This window comes from Equus przewalskii, chromosome 1 (assembly GCF_037783145.1).
Source record: "Equus przewalskii isolate Varuska chromosome 1, EquPr2, whole genome shotgun sequence".
In the NCBI taxonomy this organism is placed as follows: domain Eukaryota; kingdom Metazoa; phylum Chordata; class Mammalia; order Perissodactyla; family Equidae; genus Equus; species Equus przewalskii.
This window is the reverse complement of record NC_091831.1, coordinates 15,781,890-15,804,194: the sequence shown is the minus strand read 5'-3', so window position 1 is coordinate 15,804,194 and position 22,305 is coordinate 15,781,890. Positions and strand designations below refer to the sequence as shown.

The following is a 22,305-nucleotide window of genomic DNA, read 5'->3' as shown; positions in this document are numbered from 1 at the left end:
TAAGGGCGGGGAGAAGAGGAGGAGGAAAGAGGAGGGGTGAGTAGCTCTCTATTCAACTGCTCATCAGCCAGGCGCGCCCCTCGGCTGTGGCGGCGGCACGAATGCGTGCGGCGCATTGTTTGGAGTGTGTCTGCGCCTGGATGCGCGCCCCAAGCCCCAGGGACATCCCACTGCTCCGCGCTCCTGGGCACGTGTTCCTCCGGGGCAGCTATGAGGAAATTAACGCACTCATCAGGCACTCCCCTAAACACGCACACACACACAGTCACACCATACACGGATTATTTTGTTCAGTGTATCAGTTTACACTTGGTTGTTGAGTAAACAAAGCAAACATATGTCACATTTTCGCGACAGATGGTTCAAACCAAGGGCTACTTAAGTTCTCTTTCTCAAGCAGTGGTAACAGTCTAAGTTACAGGGTGGACTAAGCGGAAATGTAATGTCTTTCAGTCAGTTTCTTCATTTAAAGAAGTTTATTTCCGTATTTTCACACACAAACCGGAGAAACCCTGGGGAGGTGGTTTAAGTGAGACAAGGACTGAAATGTAAATGTTCGTGGACACTCAAAACATAAAACCCTCTTTCACCATTCCGTTTTACAAGCGGAGGTGAATGTCTCCCTTTGGAAAATCAGTTATTGGAATTCCAATTCTCAACGGATAGACCAGTGCCTATCATTGCTGACCACGTGGGATGGTTGAATGACAAGGATATTTCATTTAAGGACATCATCCACATCTTTTGTAAGTGTTCTTTGTTTAGCAATGACTCTCCTTACCCTGATATTCCACAGACATCTTTTAAATCAAATTTTAGCAGGGTGGGGAAGAGTGGAATAAAAGTTCTCCAAATGTAGAATACGGGGCTTCTTTTAAAAATATTTATAGATTCAAGAATATTTTAGAATCATGCACTCACACCTCAAGTTCTTACTGATGATGAAAACCGAGCTTTATTTTTTTAGAAAAAAATAAGCCATCAGCCACCATGACTGTGTTGTCCGGTACAATAGTCACTAGCCATGCAGCTATTTCCATGAAAATTAATTAAAATTAAATAAAAGAAAAATGCACCTCCTCAGCAACGCTAGCTACATTTCAAGTGCTCAATAGCCACTGTGGCTAATGGCTACCGTATTGGACAGCACAGATATAGAACATTTCCATCATCACGGAAAGTTCTGTTGGACAGCTCTACCCTACAATGTTGGTGTGAAATTAGTTAACGTGGTGTACGTATAAAGTTCTTCACGTAGCAGAATAATGCAGACATCAAGCGAGTACTTTATAAGGAGCAGCAGTAGTAGTAGCTGTTGTGATGATGATGATGATGATGATAATGACTTATTACTCTGCTGAGGAAGTTGAAGAATCCATGAAGACACAGCCCACTGCTGGTGTGTCCTCCACTCAGAATGAGATCAGCAGGCAAAGAAGCCAAGGAAAGGGGACTAGATACCTCAAAAGTTGGTCTCGTGAGGAGAACTGTGTATGGAAAGTTGTGGCCCTGACTCTATCCTAAGCCTTCCCGTAATAGGAGCTAATAAAAAAAAAATCACTGCCTTACAGCTATATCCTCTACCTTCTAAAAGTGAGAGAAACACACAGCAAGCCCTTGGAATATGAAAGATAAAAATGTAGTGTGACTTACTGTATTAATATTATCTCTGTTTCCTTGGAGCTTATGTTCCCATGTGTATGGGACTGATCTCAGGATGAAAGGTGACATTGAAATATCAAATATTATTAATAATTATAAAGGTTCATGCCATCCTCTGTGACATGTTTTCTCAGTGGGAAATTGGTTTTAATGCTAGAAAATTAGTTTCAATCCACCCATAAGCACGTGAAGTGAGCAATTTTCCTGCGTTTCTTGATGTAAGAGTATTTTCAAGTTAACAGATGAGTCATGGTGAGAATGACAGTTTTCCATGCAGTATTTTGTCTCCTACTCTCATTGCCTTGGCCCTATAGAGTATAATGTAAAATACATTCATTTTGTAAAATTGTGCTGCTCAAAAATCACTCAAGTTTCTTTAACTCAAACTAATCCATCAAAGTATTTGGCATTAGACAGTTTGGCAGACCTACCTCTGTAGCTACACAAAACCACTCACCATCTCCTAAATATATGTACCATGGTTTTTTTTTTCTACTGTTACACTTTCACCCATGCTGTTGCATCTGCCTAATATGTGCTTCATCGCGATATTTTAAGATCTGGCTTAGCTCTAACAGGCCACTAAGAATAGCAAGGACTCCTTCAGCCATAATGAATAGTTCTTTGTAGCATACTCCCATGGCCCCATTGGAATCTTTATTATAGCTGTTGTGACATTGCATTGTAGTTAGTTGCTATATCTGTCTCCTCCACTGGAATGTGAGTTCCCTGAAGGCAGGAAGATGCTCTATTCTTGTTTTTTGCATCCCCAGCATTTAGACTGATGACTGACACACAGTCATCCCAATAAATGTACTATATTGATTGCGTGAATAAAGAGTGATGCTGTTTCTCATTTTCCTCTGACACAATAATTCTACTGAAAGGTTTACATAAAATCCCTTTACTATATGAACAATACTAAATATGAGCAGCTCATGCAATTACTGGTATTGCTGTTCCAATAATAGTATCAAATATGTATTATTCCTTTGGGGATTTGACATTTACTTTTTTTTTTTTTTTAACAAAACCCATTATTGTAATAGAATGCTCTTTTTCTGGTTCACTTTAATAGTAACATATGACATATTTCATTTCTGGGAAATGATAGCTTGCCTTAGGTCATATTTTAAGGCATAAAGCCAGAGGCAGAGTAACGTTTCCACCTGAAGTTCTCTAATCATCTAGAAATGTGCCTCTCTCTGAGAGAGAAGGATTTAGAAGGCCCAGGTTACAACTACACTGAAGCCCTCATCCTTGGAGGCAAATTTTTAAAAGCAGAATTGACCCAAAAGTGTTAAAAACTTTTATAAACACATAAGACCTAGTGCAATGTTTTAGGAAAATGAGAAAATAGTCATCATTCGAACCCAGAAAGCTGGTGGGAGGGTCTATAATGCTGACACAGATCTCACCTTCTAAGGCTGTGCTTCAGCATTTGCCCTTCGGTGATACAGGAAGAGCCAGTTGCTCTCAGATTTCAAAACCCTTTTCCAGGCTGACTATATTAAGATACATCTTTTGAACATTATTTGCAAACGGCGTCTTCTTATTGGCTGTCAAGGAGCCTGACCCCTAGGAACCTGTCTTAGGAAACCTCTCTTCCTCCTTAGTTTGCAAGTAATTTTCATTTCTTAGTACCAATAAGCCAATGCAAAGGTTTTAATGCATTTGTGAAAGAATATTGCATTTCATGAGAGTTGAAGTCATTTGTACTTTGGCCTTATGCCACAAAATGCATTCAAGGTGTGTAGCCTCGATGAAATAAAGTGCCTGTCATGTCTTATTGCTTCGATATATGGCAAAAGACACCCCATCTTCGGGGGACTTGCAAGGTTTTCTTAGTGATTGCCAAAGGTACTGTATTAAAAGCCCTGTACATTTCAGTCCTCTTTATCCACAAAGGATGGGAACATCTGCACTGAGAAACACCTTTCTCCCCAGCACTTTCCTAATAAGCCCAACCCTGTTCCAGAGGGACTGTTCCTTCATAAGGGCGAGAGGGAAGCTTAATCCCCAGCTTTGTCCAGTAATTAGCCTCTCTCTCTCTCTAGAGGCAGCAAACACAGATGCCGATCCGGATGAGCTTTGGGACGCAGAATGAAAACAAGACTGAAAACACTGACTCATTTCTTCAGAAGCCTTTTAGCAGCCTTTAAGAGAGTAAAAACTTCTGATTTCTACTGATGCTCATTAGGCCTGAAGTGGTAGGATGGGCCTCTCAGCAGTGATGAAGCAGGAAAGCAGCAAAGACTCCCAAAAACTTGGGAGTGAGACGCTCAGAGGCCCTGGCTGCAACAATGGCAGACTCTGTCGTGCAGCATGTCCTTGTCATGCCACTTACCCAGGCGTCTTTCAATAAATGCCATGGAAATGCACTGTTTACCAAAACCAAAACCCCTGGCAGCACTGTAGTATGCGCCCACTAACACGATTAGCTTGCAGTTAACGATGATGCCCCCACCAGAACTAATTAAGCCAACGGTGCTTGTAGCACAAAGGATTTGGGGCCTGTTTTAAAGCATCTATTGTGACATCATTTAAAAGTCATTTCAAACTCATCCAAAACTGCTGCTCTGAAAACAAATGCAATGTAATGTTCTTAGAGTTGTTGGCTTTATTTTCCCCTGTCAAAAATCTGACAAAAGTCAGTTGAAACTGTCAAGGAAAAAAACATCACACGATATGAGGTTTTCCTCAAATTTGAAGTATAGAAGGAATGACAAATCTGTTATATAGATGACTCTAGCACAAAAGTGAATTAGGCTAGTCTAGAAGATACACTATCACAACGAATATATGAGGTTGCCCTTGACATAGTTCATAAGTTTGAGACCATGATGAAGAATTAAAATGAGATCAATTTCGTTTTGATCTGAATTATCTCTTAAGCTTAAAATACAGAAGGATCAATGGGATGGATGTTTGTGTGAGTGTTTTATCTACACACAATCCATATTAAGAGACAAAAAGACTTTCTTCTTTTCCAGTCCCTAGAGGATCTCATGGTGCAAAGGCCCTCGAGCCTTTAACATTTTGTCTCAGGTGTCAGTAGAGACTCCACCTGTACTCTCTCAGATTTCGTCGACTACTTGATTCATGGATGGATTGCTTTGGTTGATTTATTTATTTTCTCATACCTATCCAGTAGCTGGTACTGTGAAGTACACTACAAAGAATGCAGGTAAATGATCTTGCCTAAAGTCAGATCTGAATGCTTCCTTCCTGATGGTAGGCACTCTAATTACCCCCTAGGATTTTTCTCTCATCCTTCTATAGTAGTGCCTTTCAAACTGCAGGCCATGCTCCATTCATTAGTCACAAACATTTATTTTATATCATATAAAAATACGAAAATGCATTACACAAACCAGGGGTAATTATTGTTTCAAAAACTCTTAATTTCTATAAGTGTATGGTGCCTGTATTGGATTGTCATGTAGAATGTATTTCATATTGATGAATCATCATTAACAACTTTGAAAACCACATCTTTATGTTAATAATACTCTGTATTTGGACATCTGGCCATGAGAGGAAAGACTACACTTCCCAGCCTCCACCACAGCCAGTTGTGGTCATGTGGTCAGGATGTGATAAATAAGATGTGACCTAAATGATGTGAAGAATCTCTGAGAGGTGCCCTTACTCTAAACTTTTCGATTGTCCTCCATCCTGCTGCTCATTGTGCTACGTTCAACCAGGCAGCTTGAATAACTAGAGATGGTAGAGCAACAAGATAGAAGGGACCTGAGTCCCAGGATGGCCTCCTGGAGCAAAGCTGTTTGCCCATCCAGGACCTTCCACCCCATACTATGATGTGAGAGACAAATAAACTTGTCTTATTGAAGCCACAGTTACAGTGGGTCTCCAATACATACAGCCAATCTTGTGGAGCTAGTACATCCAACTGCTAATGGAAGGAGAGAAAGAAAGGAAAGTCAATTCAATTCAACAATTATTTACTGAGATTCTGCCATGGTCCAGCCCTCTGCTAGGTTGCTGTGGGAAATACAGAAGAACGTTGGCTCTGAAGGAAAATGTAATCTCATTGATGAACTGCATATCTGAAATAATCAAATCCCATTGTAAAAGTGTGTAGGATGAAATGTCACCATGAATGGAAATAAAAATAAGGCTCTACAGAGTCAGAAGATATAGGCAGAAAGGTAGAAAATGAATGGATCCATGGAATTGAGAGAAGGGTAAAAGAGGGTAATGGAGTAGGAGGCACATTCCTGAGAGGTTTTCAACTACTCTGAAGAACTGGAATGAAATTCAAGACCTCCAAAATAGTAGTGATATGTCCTTTTATCCCGGGTCTTCCAGTTCAGCCCTATCTAGCACTCAACCAAGGCTATCAGCAGGGGTCCGTGATATGACAAAGCCTCCCATCCACAGACCTGCTCCTCATAGAGACACAGACTCAGCCTTATTTGTCAAAAACCCTCGTTACCATCATGACAGACCAAAGGCCAAAGGCTCTTTGTTAGAACCTCATGTGGAACAGGATGTTGTCCTATGGAAGTCATTCTGGATTTGATGAGAACGTCCTTATGGGGTCATAGCTACCCCAACCAGACACACCTCCACTTTAGCATGCATTGATCTTTGCCCTATTCTACAAGATTTTGATGACGCTTCTATTATTTCTCTAGGTAATTTGAGCTGCTAAAAATGTGAATATTCTGGAATTCTGTCTTCTGCATACCAACTCAAAGCCATTTAACACTCTGGCCTTCCTACTTGGAAGATGGACGACTTGGAGATGCCTTGCTGGCAAGGCAGGGGCATGTAAAAGGAAAACTGTTATTTCAGCAGACTCGCCACAGAGGTATGTGTTAATTAAGTTAATTGTGCCATCAGTGATGCAGACGATGACAGTAACTGCTCCCAATAATGGGGCTGGGGTTATTGCCATCATTTATTAAACGTGAGAGTTTTCTTAAATGCAATCACTTTCCCTTATTCTTTCAGCCCTTGCACACACACACGCACACACACACGCACACACAATTTGATTTATAGTTACCAACCACTTCCACATGAATTCAATTACGTTATTTGATCCTTATACCTGCTCTGTGATGAAGGATGGGTGTTATTTTCTCCATTGAGCAGATGAGGAAACTGAAGCTCAGAGCTAACTAGTGACTTGCCCAAGGCCACCCAGCTTCTTAGTCCAGGAGCCAAGTTCTAAGTCTGGTGGTCCTTCCTGTACGCCGCACTACCTATCCAAGATTCATTCTAAGGGACAAAAAAATAAATTTTCATATGCTACATCCCATAGCACATTGAATTGACAAGTGTTAAATACTAATTTACCTTTGAAAATGATTAGTGAATTGTCTGATTGCTCCATTTATGAAATACTAAGATAGTAACCTCATATGGATTGATCAGAACCAAACATAATCTGGATAAATAGAAATCTGGATAATTTGGAGAGTTACCCCAGACCCCTTCTCCTATATGCCTTTCCAAAATATTAGAGGACAGTTGACTGAACCTGAGTTAGTCTCATTCACAGTAGTTACTGTGAAGACTAAGAAATCATTAAGAATGTCAAGTCAGAGTAGCCTTTCAATGGGCAAACTGAGACTTCTGTTGAATGCTACCGATTCCACAGTGAGTGTAATGTCCATTCAGGGGCTTCAGGACAGCTCCCTGTCCTATCAAATTAATTTCAGGGGCCACCCCGGTGGTGCAGCGGTTAAGTTTGCACGTTCCACTTCGGCGGCCCTAGGTCCACCAGTTTGGATCCCAGGTGCCAACCCACACACTGCTTGTCAAGCCATGTTGTGGCAGGCATCCCACATATAAAGTAGAGGAAGATGGGCACGGATGTTAGCTCAGGGCCAGTCTTCCTCAGCAAAAAGAGGAGGATTGGCAGCAGACTCAGCTCCCAAAAAGAGACCAATTTCTGGAAACTGGTTAGGCTTGGAGTGGGTGTGCAAGGGAAGACTTCAGCCGTGTCTAACAACACCCAAATGCTTGAATGTAATGCTTCTAAAAACGGTACAATAAACTCTCACTTTCGCTTCATGCCTAAGCAAGTTGTAGAAGCAGAGGTAGAAGGAAGGTTTCTCCACCAGAGCTGAGACTCACTGTGTGCCATCTTTTACAGGCCTCTTAGAGGAGTCATCTTAAATTGCTGGGCAGGAGAAATCTGAATTCATTGACAAGTGCATCCACCCAGCACGGGCAGGAAAGAGCGTTCGGAGAAGCTGATCTGTGCCTGATTTGCTAGTTTCTGTTAGTGTAAACACTTATTAGCAAAATCTAATGACTTTTAGAAAACACACCCTTGGAACTGTGCAGAAAAGAGTTAACACAGCAGGCCTGAAATTGCTATTCTTAGAAAGGCCTGCTTACAAGGCTGGCTGTTGGCTGTTGGCTGGTGTCTGGTAACTTGGATTTGAGAAGAGTCCCCCTCATTTCCTGGTAAGAATGGCTCACTCTGCCTAATCAGTTTGTGAAAACAATATGGCTTATGGTTTATGCTAAACACTCACTTTCCTTCTTGGAGTCCAGAATTTTGATTCATGCTAGGAAGAGGGTTGTTATATGACCAGCCCCTAGTAGAAACCTTGGGTACCAAGTCTCTAATGAGCTTCCCTGGTAGCCAACATTTCAGGTGTTGTCACAACTGCTTGCTGGGGGCATTAAGCGCATCCTGTGTGACTCCTCTGGAAGAGAACTCCTGGAAGCTTGCGCCTGGTTTCCTCTGGATTTTGCCCCACATGGCTTTTCCTTTTCTGATCTTGCTTTGTCTCCTTTCACTGTAATAAATTATAGCCGTACAACCAGATGCTGGGTCCTGTGAGTCGTCCAAGGCAATCATCAAACCTGGGCGTGGTCTTAGGGACCTTCAACATAGAAATATTTTAAATGTAATTCGTCCAATGAACAGATAGCAGAATAAGATTTTAAAGGATTACGGTGGACCGGTCAAGGCGGTGGTCTCTGCGAGCATGAGACTTGTGCATTAACACAGTGCCCCATGCGTAGAAGGCAGCAGAGCTTGGTTTAATGCTCTGCTGTAGCTATTTTGAAGTTAATAATTTATGAACGGCGATCCTGCATCTTCATTTTGCATTAGGCCCTGCAAATTACAAAACTGGTCGAGGGTTAAGATGATACTTAGAGATAAGAGAATGGACATCTTGTTGCCCATGCTTACTTTCTCACCCTGGCAGTTTTTCACTCAGCCTTCCACAGGGGTTATGTTAGGAATGTTAAATGGCTATTAGTTATTCACAATTTAGGGTGAATTTGTTTACTCATTCACTTCTTGCATTTTATCCTCCTTAACCTTTAGCTGAGTTCAGGGTCCTAGGTCAGCTTTTCCCAAAGTGAGTTCTTCAGAATACTGATTCCTAGAAGACGCACGGGTGTGTCGCGGGGGCGAGTTTTGTTGTCAAACAAGTTTGGGATGCTCTGTAACATCTTGGAGATTTAGGGTGTGTGTTAGCATATTAAGGACTCTGAAAAATCTTGCACTATAATAAGCTGTTTCGCTGCATATCAGTTTCCTAGGGCTGCCATAACAAAGTGCCACAAACCTGGTGGATTAAACAACAGAAATTTATTGTCTCGTGGTTGTGCAGGCTGGAAGTCTAGATCCAGGTGTCAGCTGGGTTGGTTCCTTCTGAGGGCTGTGAAGGAGAATCTATTCCACACCTCTCTCCTTCTTCTAATGGTTGGCAGGCAATCTTTGGCATTCCTTGACTTGTAGATATATTATTCCAATCTCTGCCTTCATGTTCACATGGGATTTTCCCTGTGTGTGTGTCTCTGTGCCCAAATTTGTCCTTTTTTATAAGGACACCAATCATAATGGATTAGCGCTCACCCTAATGACTTCATTTTAACTCGAGACCTCTGTAAAGACCCTATTTCCAAATAAAATCACATTCTGAGGTACTAGGGGTTAGGTCTTAAACATATGAGTTTGGAAGGGGGGCGCAATACAACTCATAGCAAACTTCATCATCATTTCCCAACATATTTAACTATTTGAGGACCTAACTCCTATTAACATCCCATGGAACCAGTGTTACATGACATAAGTTGAGAGATGCTCTATTCAATGAAGAAAGGAACGTCTGTGTGGCTGCATGGCTACAGAGTAGGATGCTGGGGGCGGGAGTGGTATGGGGGAGGAGGGGAGGATGTGGGTGAAGGTGGAATGGCAGGAGGCCAGGCTGCTTAAGCAGATTGGGGCCAGAAACTGCTCTGGATTCCGCACTCTGGCAAAGCAGATTTATCAGAGGTTCATCGAGGACTTCTCAGTGATTTCTAACCAGGGAAGTGACATTATTAAACCTGGCAGCAGCTGGGAGATTGGAAAGGGGAGAGGCTGGAGGCAGTGAGACTGAAGAGGTTATTTCAAAGTCTTGGAGAGTGATGAAAACGAAGCCCAAACCAAGGCAGCCACAGTGCCAAGAGAAAAGGGCTCCACTTAAAAGGCAGTAAAATATAAAAGACACACTTACACATTCATATTTACATATATGTGTATACATATAAAGATATATATATGAATATATTGTTCATATTTAAATACATAAATATATTCTTATATCAATAAGCATACATATGTATATATTCGTATATATTTGTATATATTATTTAGATATTTATATTATTTTTATATATATGTACGTATATATATGAAGCATTTCAGAGGAGTTACCTTCGCCCTTTGAGGCTTTGCTCTGCCTGGCTGGTGGCACTCAGGTGAAAAGCTCACAGACAGCTGATCTGGGAGATGTGTCAGGCTGGGAGGATGCTGTTTTATCCCTATTAGTGGCGGTGACTGTGCCATGAATTCGAAGAGGCAGATGGGGAACCAGGGTCCTGCGTGAGCTGCCCCAGCCTCATCCTGCACTCCTCCCGCTCACTTTCCCAAGCTCCAGTCATACTCACCTTCTTTTTCTTCCACCTCAGAGTTTTGCACATGCTGTTCCCTCAGCCTGGCTCTTGGCCCCTCTTTTATTTAGCTGAAGTTCTCCTTATAGGACACTTCCTCTGGGAAGCCTTCTCTGCTATCCCCGGGTGTTCTCTCCTCAGATCTGCAATCCTCTTGTTCAATCTCTCTCTTTTCTGCTGGACTCTAAGCTCCATGAGGGCAGGGAGCATATCTGATGTGTTCTTGCCATATCCCCAGCACCTAGCACAGGACCTGGCCTAAGTTGACATTCTAAATAGAAGTTGGGTGAATGAATGATTTACTGTATGAAAAGGATTTGAAGCAATGTAATAAAGGAAATGATAGGAAACAGCCCAGTGGCATAGTGGTTAAGTTCTGCGTGCTCCGCTTTGGTGGTCTGGGTTCATGGGTTCAGATCCCAGGTACAGACCTATACCACTCGTCAACCCATGCTGTCATGGCATCCCACATAAAAAATACAGGAAGACTGGCACAGGTGTTGACCCAGGGCCAATCTTCCTCAAGCAAAAAATAAAAAAAATAATTTTTTAAAAGATAAAAATAGATGAGGGACCAGATTATGTGATCACTTAGAAGTGAGTTTAGAACTCATGCTTACTGAAATGACTTTTAAATTTGAAGCCAAAGTCAAATCCTAAAGGGTTTATATTAATTTAATCTTATCTAAAAAGAAAACTCACTCTCTCTTAGGGAAAAAAGCACCAAGATTTATTTTAAAAGCTTCATAGACATCAAATCACTTCCATAAAGAAAAAAAATAGAAGCCTTTAGATGAATGTATTTGAGTAGAAATGGCCAGAAACATGTGGATTGCATTTCCCTTAAATTCTCCTGGGTTTGCAAATTGGAAAGAAGGGTCTGGAATAAAATGCATTTCCTATTTTCCTGAAGTCAGTATATTTGGGAAACAGTGACGTTTGAGATGTTCAGGAAACTGAAAATATGTATGGGTACTTGTTTAAGTACTGTTATTTCCAGTAGTACACTAAAGTGGCTGATAAGAAAGAGGAAGTGGGCATTTAGCATCTGAAAAGAACCAATTCAAAAAAGAATTTTTTTCTGTGTAGCTTTCACACAAGAGAACTCTCCCTCTGCATCCCCCCTTGACCACAATCAATATTTTTAAGGGATGAAGGCAGAAGGAGGAAAGTGTTTATTCAGGCTTTTGTATGCAACTGAGCTTTCGAAACAGGATGAAGATTTGGCTAAATCTGTCCATTAAGTGCCTCTAAGTGCTTTTAAAACATGTTTTAGAGCAGAATGGAGGGCACAAGAAAGAGAAACTGGGAATTAAGGCTAAATTAGTACATTTAAGTGTCTCGATAGTGGAAATGTCAGAAAAAATAGCAGGAGTGACAAGCAGATAAAACTTCAGATGCTCCACTTAAATCTGCTTTTGTGGAGCATCCCTAAAAGCTGAAAAGTTGTTTTGATTCTAAAATGGTCAAATTATATAATTTTTGTGGAGCGAGAATTTATTTTTCTTATCTATCAGTATCAATATATAGTTTTTCCCTAGATGTGCTAGGCAAGAATTGAGTTAAAATATACCAGCCTAAATGCTTAGTATGATTACCAGGCATTTCAATAATTTATCACATCAGTAGAAATTTATTTTCTAATTTAGATAATTTGAAGAACTCTGTCAACATAAAATCAAGAAGCTTAATTACATATAGAAAAAAAATTTAAATGGATAGGAGAAAAAAGTGAAAAAAAAATAATGTTTGACAAAGAATATCAATAATTTTGCATATGGATTAAATAATGCTAAGATAGCATTTATCTATTGACATTTGGAGATGACGATGAAGAGTCAACCATTTTTAGATTTGAAACTGTTACAGCAAATCCATTTGTGTCTAAAAGGTGGACTGCTAGAGCCCCCTAGCTGTTGGAAATAATTCTGTCCTCCTCGGTGTAGATAAATAACCTAAATGCAAAGGCAGTAAGTAGTTCACCAAGAAACCTACTGGAAAAGAATTAAGTGAAAGCATGCAATGTGATCCTCCACTTTTGTTTACCATTTGGGTTGGTAGTAATGTCAACACTGCTGTGAGCATCCCTGGACATCTATCCTGGCCCTGCGCACCCCTGAACTTCTTGAAAGGTCGATTGTAGGGACACTGTCACCCCTTTCCACCTATTGTTTTCATTGGTTTGAAGTAGATGGTCTCCTAAACCCAGAAGCACAGTGAACCGGATCAAGATGAATGCTTCCAGTTCCATTTCAGTAGAAGGAGGGGCTCTCCTTGGGACCTGGGATACCCTGGACCTTGGGATGAATCAGGGCATACAAACTCAAGGTCCATGGTCAAAAGTGTTTTGTTTGTTTTGCACAGAGCTTTAGAAACCTTTAAATAACTAGATGACTTTTATAAATTGGCAAATTTCAGATGAAAATCCATATTTCTATCTTCTCTTGAAAAATCAAAAGATATGGTAGCTCAGGGACTGAGTACCCATATAGCACCAATAGGCAAAAGCTAAGTAGTGGTAACCTCCTTTATACAGCATATACAGGTTCAGTTCAGCACAGTTCCGAGAACTTCCTATCGGATAATACTAAAACAGCATGCTGAGTGCAATTACATTACCTGCTTGGAGCCTGTGGCATCTGAGTCTGTAACTCCTGGTCTAAACCCTGAATAATTATACTCTTCTTCCTCCTGGTAATAATAATAAAGCAGCTTCTGGTGATTGAACACATACTGTGAGTCAGGCATGGTGGGAGGTCCTTTATGAGTATTATCTCAAATCTTCATATCAGGCGCTCAAGATAATTATTATACTTATTTTACAAACAAGGAATGTGAAACTCATGTTCAAATAAAGCAATTCAATCAATATATAATCAGTACCACTCTGAGCCAGATATTGTACTAAATGCTTGGGATGCAGTGCTGCACAAGATAACCATAGTTCCTGCCCTCATGGAGCTTACAGTCAAACTACAGTCATGATCACAAAGAGAAAGTGGAGATTGCTCTGGAGGTATGAAGCGGGGGGATGGAATACGGTCTGTATCAGTGTTCTCAAATTTTTTTTATCAGAGTCACCTGGAAAGCTTGCAGGTTCCTGCTGCATTCATCCTCTCCTCTCAATTTTCCTATTTAATAGGCCAGAGTGGAAGCCAGAAATCTGATCTTTTTTTATTGTGGTAAAGTAGATAACAAAATATTTATCGTTTTATGATTTGACATTTTTAAGTGTACAGTTCAATGAAGGAGCACCTTCACATTGTTGTGCAACCATGAGCACAATCCATCTCCAGAACTTTTTTCATCTTCCCAGTCTGAAACTTTATATAATAACTCCTCATTCCCCTCTACTCCCAGCAACACAATGTCTTCAGGGTTCATCCATGTTGTAGCATGTATCAGAATCTCCTTCCTTTTTGAGGCTGAATAATAGTCCACTGTATATATATAGCATATTTTGTTTATCCACTCATCCTTTGGTGGACACTCCGGTTGCTTCCACCTTTTGGCTGTTGTGAATAATGCTGCAATAAACATGGGTGGACAAGTGTGTGTTTGAGTAGGAATCTGCACTTTGACCAATAACCCAGGGGAATCTAATACAGGTGGGTCATGAGCCAGACTTCAATAAATGCTGGTCCAGGGGTCAGGAAAAGCCTCTCTGAGAAACCGACATTCAAATTGAGTCTCAAAGGATGAATGAGAGATATCAGGTGAAGGGGAGGTAACAGCAGTGACCCTATTGCCTGGAAGTGTGCTCTCTCACCTTCACCTGAAATACTGAGATGTTGGAATTGCCGCAGAAACGTTCATCAGCACTGAGAACTGTAAATGGGTGTCATAACTTAGTTAAGTACCTAAAACAAGAGTTATTAATGAATCATTCCTTTAAGAAATATGTGTTAAGTGCCTTCTGTATGCCAGGCACCTTACTAGGTACGAGAAATATGATGTGCTCCTTCATCTGTTCAGGTACAATGGGCCAGGCACTGTGCCAGGTGCTGGGAAATCACAGGAAATTGTTGTCTATGTAATTTTGTTAATTGCTTCACAAAATCCACATATACCACTTATCAATATTAATAATTTCCCTCCATGCTGATCCCTGGGTTTGTCAAAGAATTATTTAATACTTAAATACCTATCTATAGGCACCTGAGTTGACAACATTAGCAATGTTTTTCCTTAGCTATGAAGGAAGTATCACTAGTGATGACTTCCGAGTTTTTGAGACAGTCTTTTTTTCCATCATTAATCCATCCTTTTGTTATTGATGAAATATTGACATTGATTTCTTGGCTTCCACATTTAAGAATGACTTGGGACCAGCCCAGTGGCATAGTGGTTGGGTTCCCACACTCTGCTTTGGCGGCCCAGAGTTCACAGGTTCAGATATGGGGCACAGCCCTACATGCTGCTCATCAAAGCCATGTTGTGGTGGCATCCCAAACACAAAAAATAGAGGAAGATTGGCACAGCTGTTAGCTCAGAAACAGTCTTCCGCAAGCAAAAAGAGGAAGATTGGCAACAGATATTAGCTCAGGGCCCATCTTACTCACCAAAAATAAATAAGTAAAATAAAAAAGAATGACTTTCACATTTACCAGAGTTCACCAATGCTATATAAGGGTTATCTTGACACATTGACTAGGAAGCTGTGGTTCTTTGAGAGGGAAAGTAGAGGAAACCTTTCATGGCTAAATTACTTTTAAAAGATCTGATATTATGAAAAAGTGCCTGGTGGGACATGATTTGTTAAATGCTTGAGTCAGAGATAAAGGTTTTAGGCTGCAGGAGTCCCATAGAAATTCAGGAGAATGATTTTCTAAATACTTAAATCGTTTAACTTGGATGATATTTATTATAATCTACCTTGTATTACAGGTTATCATGTATATTTATGATTTTACCTTACCAGATTGCAAATTTCTTGATGGTGGGAACTGTTTCTTAGTCATCTTTGAATAGTTCTCAGCATCAGCACTGAGTAACTCACAGTGTATTAGGTGCTGGATGCTTCCTTAATAAAATAGAGATTCAATAAAAATTCAGTGAATGAACAAATAATTGAACATGATTCACAGAACAACTATTTGGAAAGAAGCAAAAATGGGTTACCATTTGCTTAAAATTAACACATTTATGTGTTAGAGAAGGTAGGCAGCAAAACAATTATGAAAACAAAAGGAGGCAAATAAAACTTTCACTTTTTTTTTTTTTTTTTTAAAGAAAGGTACCTCAAGAAGCTTGTGCCTTATCTAAAAAGTGCCCTTTTCAGAAGTGGGACTACTTCTTTCCAGAAGGGCAAACCAGACCAACGTCAGACAAAGAGAAGTTGAGAACCCCATGCTGCCTAGAAGAAAAGGACTATTCAGAGTAAGTTATAGAATCTGAGAGAGCAAATAGACATATTTTGTAGTCTGTGCATTGCAGAATCCAGGGGCTCAGACTGACACATGATCAGTGCTCCTATCCAGGGAAAGAGTAAAGAGAGAGAAAGAAGTAGAGGACAGGGAGTGTGGAGGGAAAGGAAAGAGAGGACGTTTTAACTTGCAGTTTGAAAGGTGCTTTCCCCTCTAATCCAGAGAAAGAAAGAGAATTAAATAAAGAGGTCATGTATGATGGAATATTATTCAGTCTTTAAAAAGGAAGAAATCCTATAATTTGCAACCAAATGGATAGACCTAGAAGGTATTATGCTAAGTGAAATAAGCCAGGCACAGGAAGACAACTACTGCATGTTCTCACTTATTTGTGGAATCTAAAAAAATCTAACTCATAGAAGCAGAGAGTCACATAGTGGTTACCAGGGGCTGACGAGTGGAAGAAGCCGGGAGACGTTGGCCGAATGGTATAAAGTTTCAGTTATGCATAATGAAGAAGTTCTGGAGAGCTAATGTACAGCATTTGACTCTAGTTATTAATACTGTATTGTATACTTGAAGTTTGCTAAAAGAGTAGATCTTAAGTGTTCTTAACACAAAAGAAAGATAAATTATAGCTAATAACTAAGTCAGTAAAACAAAGATGGAACCTCGCAATATTGTTTTAAGTGACTTTGAAACATCTTCTTTTTCTGAAATAATTTTCTCTAAAAACTGTTTTTATATTTGGTCATTTTGGGGGGAAAATTTTTTCAATCAAAGTTATGTTGAAGTTCACATATTCCTGCTTATCTACCATCCACTATTTCTGAGAGTTATTTGTGTCCCAGTTACTGGTTTTCATAGGAATTCAAGAAAAATCTTGAATCAGTTTATTTCTATAGATCTAAGTAACTGACTTCCTAGACATTTTACTGGCCTGCCCAAGGATTCCCAGTTTTTTTACCCACATTTAACCACAACGGTTACTTTTAGATAAACTTCAGTTGACGCCAAATTCTTCGTGAGCGAGAGGAGGCTGAATTAGCACACTGGGGGCAGAATGTAAGAAGTCAAGAGAGAGGACTTGGAAAGACAGAGGGAAGAGTTTGCAAATCTCTCCAGTTCTCTCCAAATGCAAAAATGAAAAGGTCATGCTGGCTGACATTCTGTAACTTAAACCACGTTGTTTCCGGAGAGTATAATGCTTATACATTTTTAAATCCTGCCTTCTCATAGGGATGACTTAGGGTCTGGGCAGAGGCATCCACAGTGTACGTCAGCAAATCAAAATCAAGTGTGTAGGCTGCCTTTCTGCTTGTTCTGGGCTGTATCTTAGGGAACTGGGAATAAAGCCGGAAATGCAACAACTTCCCTCCACCATCTGACACCATCTCATATATTATTCCTGATAACTTCACTGGCTCTGCTAAAAAGAAGTGAATTTTTTTGAAAATTTGGGAATTATCAACATAGAAAAATGACCACGTGCAACAATTCCTCCCAGTAACTTCTAGCTTCTAAAAGGACACAATCTGAGATACAACCTCGGTCTCCAGAACACTGTGCTCTGGAAAAAATCTACACTGTGGCTGGCATCCAGTCCTTTTAGTCATCTCTCAATACTTGGCATGTTGTCGAAGCTCCATAAATGTTTGTGGAATGTATGCAATGATACTATGCAGGTAATGATACGTCATATAATTAGGAAGAGCTTTCTAATTCATAAAGCAAGCAGTTGCCCATGTGGAGTGATTACCCAATATAACAACTGTTAATCACCCAGCCCTTTGGATTAATTCAATGTTGCCAAGCATATACTGTTTTTATTAGGTTGAGCCACGTGAAATTGCAAACACTTGACCACTTTGATCTCCCAAGTGGCAGTTCATATGGTCCCACCTAATTATCATAATAGCAGCAGTAATAGGTTGAACCACGTGAGATTGCTACTTTGTAGGTCAAACGTTGTTGACTACCAACAATTTCATACAGTTCAATTATATTAACAACACCTACCTACTTAGGTACTGTATAATTATTTGTCATTAAATAGCAATAACAGCTCCTACCACCTATTGAGCACCTACCATGTCCACATATACTTTGCTAAGTAGTTTATATACGTTATTTCACTTAATCTTATGAGGTAAGTTCTAATGTTATCCCTTAAATTATGTAAATACTCCAAGAAATAGTAAGACATTAAGCTGTCTTACTTTCACCTCGTGAGATTAGCCTATCATCGGGCCTCGTGGCATATTTGCAGGGCCATATGGATTGAAGGTTGAGGCCACAACCCTAGAGGGAAACAACTGCAGTGAGCCCGGCGCTTGGGGCCCAGGATCCAATTCCAGGTGATCTTTCATCGAGCACACCTGGATTTCATATATGGTTCCCAATTGGTCCTGAGGTCAGAGCTATGCCCTGGGAAAGCAGCACATACACTGGTGGGAAACAAGTCACACACACACACACACACACACACACACACACACTTAGAAATAGGAGCTCTACAGATGGTGCACTGAAAGCTAGGGGGACTGCGTGTCCCATCGTACCTGATACTGATTTATGCCTGCTGTCCTGACATACATTTTTTTTTTCTTGAGGAAGATTAGCCCTGAGTTAGCATCCACCGCCAATCCTCCTCTTTTTGCTGAGGAAGATTGGCCCTGAGCTAACATCTGTGCCTATCTTCCCCTACCTTATACGTGGGATGCCTGCCACAGCATGGCTTGATAAGTGGCGTGTAGGTCCATGCCCAGGATCCAAACCTGCAAACCCTGGGCCGCCAAAGTGAAGTGCATGAACTTAACCATTGCGCTGCCAGGCAGGACCCACTGTCGTAATTTTTAAGTTTCCCATATCACCCTCAACAGCAGAGCCAGAAGGAGGGAGATGAAGTCAGTGAAGTCCTTGCCAAGGGTGCAAAAGTTAAGGGGCACCCAAAAACTCAGTAATCAAGATAAATCATATCTTAAGGCAGTATTTTCAAAAATCTAAATTAATGCAAAAAATCCAAACAAATTCAAATTTTGGATTAACAAATTACCAAAATTTTAAATGAAAGAAGGATCAGTCTTACTGATTTTTTTCCTTTTCCCTCAGGCTCCCTTATGGCTCTGCAAGGCACTGCTCAAAAGCATCCCACCTCAAACAATAAATTATATGGTGGCCCCAACTTACAGTACTTCATAAAATAACGGCTAATGCTCACTTAGTGATTCCTAGATGTCAAGTACTGTTCTAAGTATTCTACATGGATCAACTGCAAGGCAGATACTATTATTACCCCATTACAGCCGAGGACACCAAGGCTCGGAAAGTTTAAGTAGCTGGTTTAAAAGTCACACAACTAGGAAGCAGAGGGGCCGAGTTTGGAATCCAGGGAGTCTTGCTCCAAAGTCCGTAACCGTGACTCTCTACCATGTCCCCAAGAAAGAGCTTAACAATTGTTGCTACTATGAATGTTATTATAAATAATAAAGAAAGAAAGGACAGTCTGAGAAAGGGAGGTGGGGGGACGGGAGACAAGCTCTACCTACTTCTCCATTTGGACTAAGTAGAGCCCAGAATACAGTTGTTGGCCAGCTGTAATTTAACCTTTTTGAGCCTCTGCTTCCTGTCAAATGAAAAGATTGGCTCGACTGATCTCTAAGGTCTCTTTCAGCTCCAGATAATAGCCTTTTATTCTATGCATCCTCATTACTATATCGCATTTCCCTGGCTCTTGCCAGTCTTCCAAAGTACTTTGTTTTTCCTCTCATTTTCAGTTTCCTTTGTGCTCATCCTGGTCCTCCCTCCATATGGTTTTTTCTTGGTGATCTCATCCATTCTCAGGACTTCAACTCTCACCTCTCTGTGGCTGACTCCCAAATCTTTATCTTAGCTGCATCCTCTCTCCCGACCACATTTCCAGCTGTCTGCTGGACTCTTTTCCTAAATCTCACACGGGAAACTTGAAGTCAACACGTCTGGAATTGAATTCATCACCTCCCATCATCCTCTCCTTACCCAGGCTCAACCCTCCCCTGTCTCTTGCTCGGCAGTTGCTGAGACTGACAGTGTTACCTCCGCCATGCCTCCTTTATTACTCTTCTTCTCTCCACTCCAAGTGCCCTGACCCCTATCAGCTCCTCTCTGCCTTCCTCCTGGACACCTTCCTCTAGTCTGTCCCAATCCTCATGCACAAGAAGAATGACGCTGGGATGACCTTCCTAGACTCTAACGAGCATCTGGCTCTTCTACCCTAGAACATTTAGTGGCCTCCCAGTGTCTGCAGAGGAAAGTCCAAATTCTGTTTTTGTCCTTTGAGACCTGCCCTGCCACGGTTTGGCTCCAATCTGCATTTTTTAGTCTTCTACTTCTCTACTCTCTATATTTTACATGCCGCATATATTGGACAACATTTCCTGAATGTTGTTATATATTTATAACTATATATCTTCCTGCCTTTTGCTTATGTGATTCCCTTTGCTTAATGTTCTCCCCTCCATCTCCCTTTACCCACCCTTCAAGATTCAACTCAAATGTCTTAGAGTTCTATGCATTTACTTTTTATTCCACCATGGTAGAGGCCTCTTAGCTGCAAGGGTCACATCTTTCATCTCCCCCACCCGCATCCCCTCCATAGGACCTATCACATCATCCCATAGGAGGTGCTGGATAAGAATGCAAGCACTAAATTGCTTGACGTAATATTTTTAATCATCATGTCCACAAAATAAAGTAACTGACCTATACTTTTGAGTGAGTGAAAGGACAGAATCCAGATTATCACTCTCTCTCCCAGAGTGTAGTTATCCTCTCTGAAGAGGATTCCTCCCTTGTCAGCGGCAATCCTCCAGGGATAAGCTTACCTGCCCAGCCTAAATCCTGTATCCCTTTTAACAGGTCAAGAGCATCTCATCCCTTGTGAAAGTCTGAAGTCTTCCTTCTCTTTCTGAAGACGTTCCCGGGATTCTCGGGCGGCAGCTCTTTGACTTCTCTTCTTCCCAGGCCTGCTGAACTCGGGTGATCTCTGTAAGGGTCATTATGCAGTTATTTCAAACCCCACACCTACCCCTGTGTGTTTGCGTGTAGGGTGGTATAGATGGGGAGGGCAGCAAAAGGTTTTGAGACAGGTTATTCTTATGATTACTAACAGAAAACACCAGTGACACTTAGAAATGGCTAAAGATAACTTTCCACACTACATTTATATTTGGGCTAAGATCAAACATGAGAAATGAGTAAAGAAGAGCTGATCGTGAAAGGTCATTCGTTCTTAATCCAACAGCTAAGAGAAAACTTTTTTTAAAAAAAAATGCATTTCCTGCTCGAGTTTGTCCTTGAACTAACAACTGAGTATAGAATTTTAATTTAATATTACAGCATATGTTGTCTTTCTGAATTTAAAAATCCATGACTTGACTCCAAAATGTTTTCAAGTTCTGCAGAAGAATATTCTCACCAAAATAAGGTCATCAGTGGTAATATTTATAATAAATTTACAATTTCTGAAAAAATGGAATCAATATATACAATTAATATTGCAAATAAACGTCAAAATGATGTACTTCCCACCATATAAATGAACCCTGTTTCACACATAAATGTGCTCTGTGGCAGTGGTTCAAAATCCTTTTTCTTCAACAGTAAGCAGTTTGAATGAAATAAAAAAATGATGTGCCAGGACTTAAAGGTACAAATGGTACAAATTTCAAATTATTGATTGCTGACTGCGCTTACAGACATCAAACAATACTTTTTCAGGCAGCTATAATAGTCCACTTCAATGGAGACATGATATATTACAGGAAAATTGAAAATGTGAGGACTATTTGACTGGTCAATGGTCATTTTAAATTATTAAAGTTTGGGGTTTTGTTTTGGTTTTGGGGTATAGTAAAAACAATGTAAACTAAGAGGAATCTCATTAACTTCAAACCTTTCTTACCAAGCATATTTATTATAGTTTGAAAAGTACCAAGATATTCAGTTAGAATATAAATTCACTTCATATCAGAAGTGCACATTTGGGTAAAATCCATAGGGAGTGACATCCCTTAATGGAAACCCTAGTAGACCAAAGTAATCATTCTTGAGGGACCCAGAATGTATTTACACAGGCAAGAGACTTTATTAGGAACTAACTTCTGGTGTGTAGGTGAGGCATGTGGTCTAACAGAGTCTGAATCTGACCTCTCTCAACCTTCTCATTCCTTTAAAATTGTCCTTAGGTATCATCTTCCCAAAAGTAACAGTCAAGTATAGCATTGAACTTAAGTCAATGGTCCTGCATCATTGCACTTGAAGTTCTCTTCCCATAACCTGGAAATCGGAAGCAGATTTGTGT

The 22,305-nt window shown here is 40.5% G+C and overlaps 1 long non-coding RNA gene across 1 annotated transcript; it reads left to right on the top strand.

Annotated features, from left to right (window-relative positions):
- Positions 1 to 5,704: 5,704 nt before the first annotated feature.
- On the top strand, positions 5,705 to 21,080 carry LOC139082599 (uncharacterized). The gene is made up of 3 exons (XR_011538920.1): positions 5,705 to 6,499; positions 15,832 to 15,978; positions 20,862 to 21,080. It is a non-coding gene; the product is annotated as an uncharacterized lncRNA (long non-coding RNA).
- The last annotated feature ends 1,225 nt before the right edge of the window (positions 21,081 to 22,305 follow it).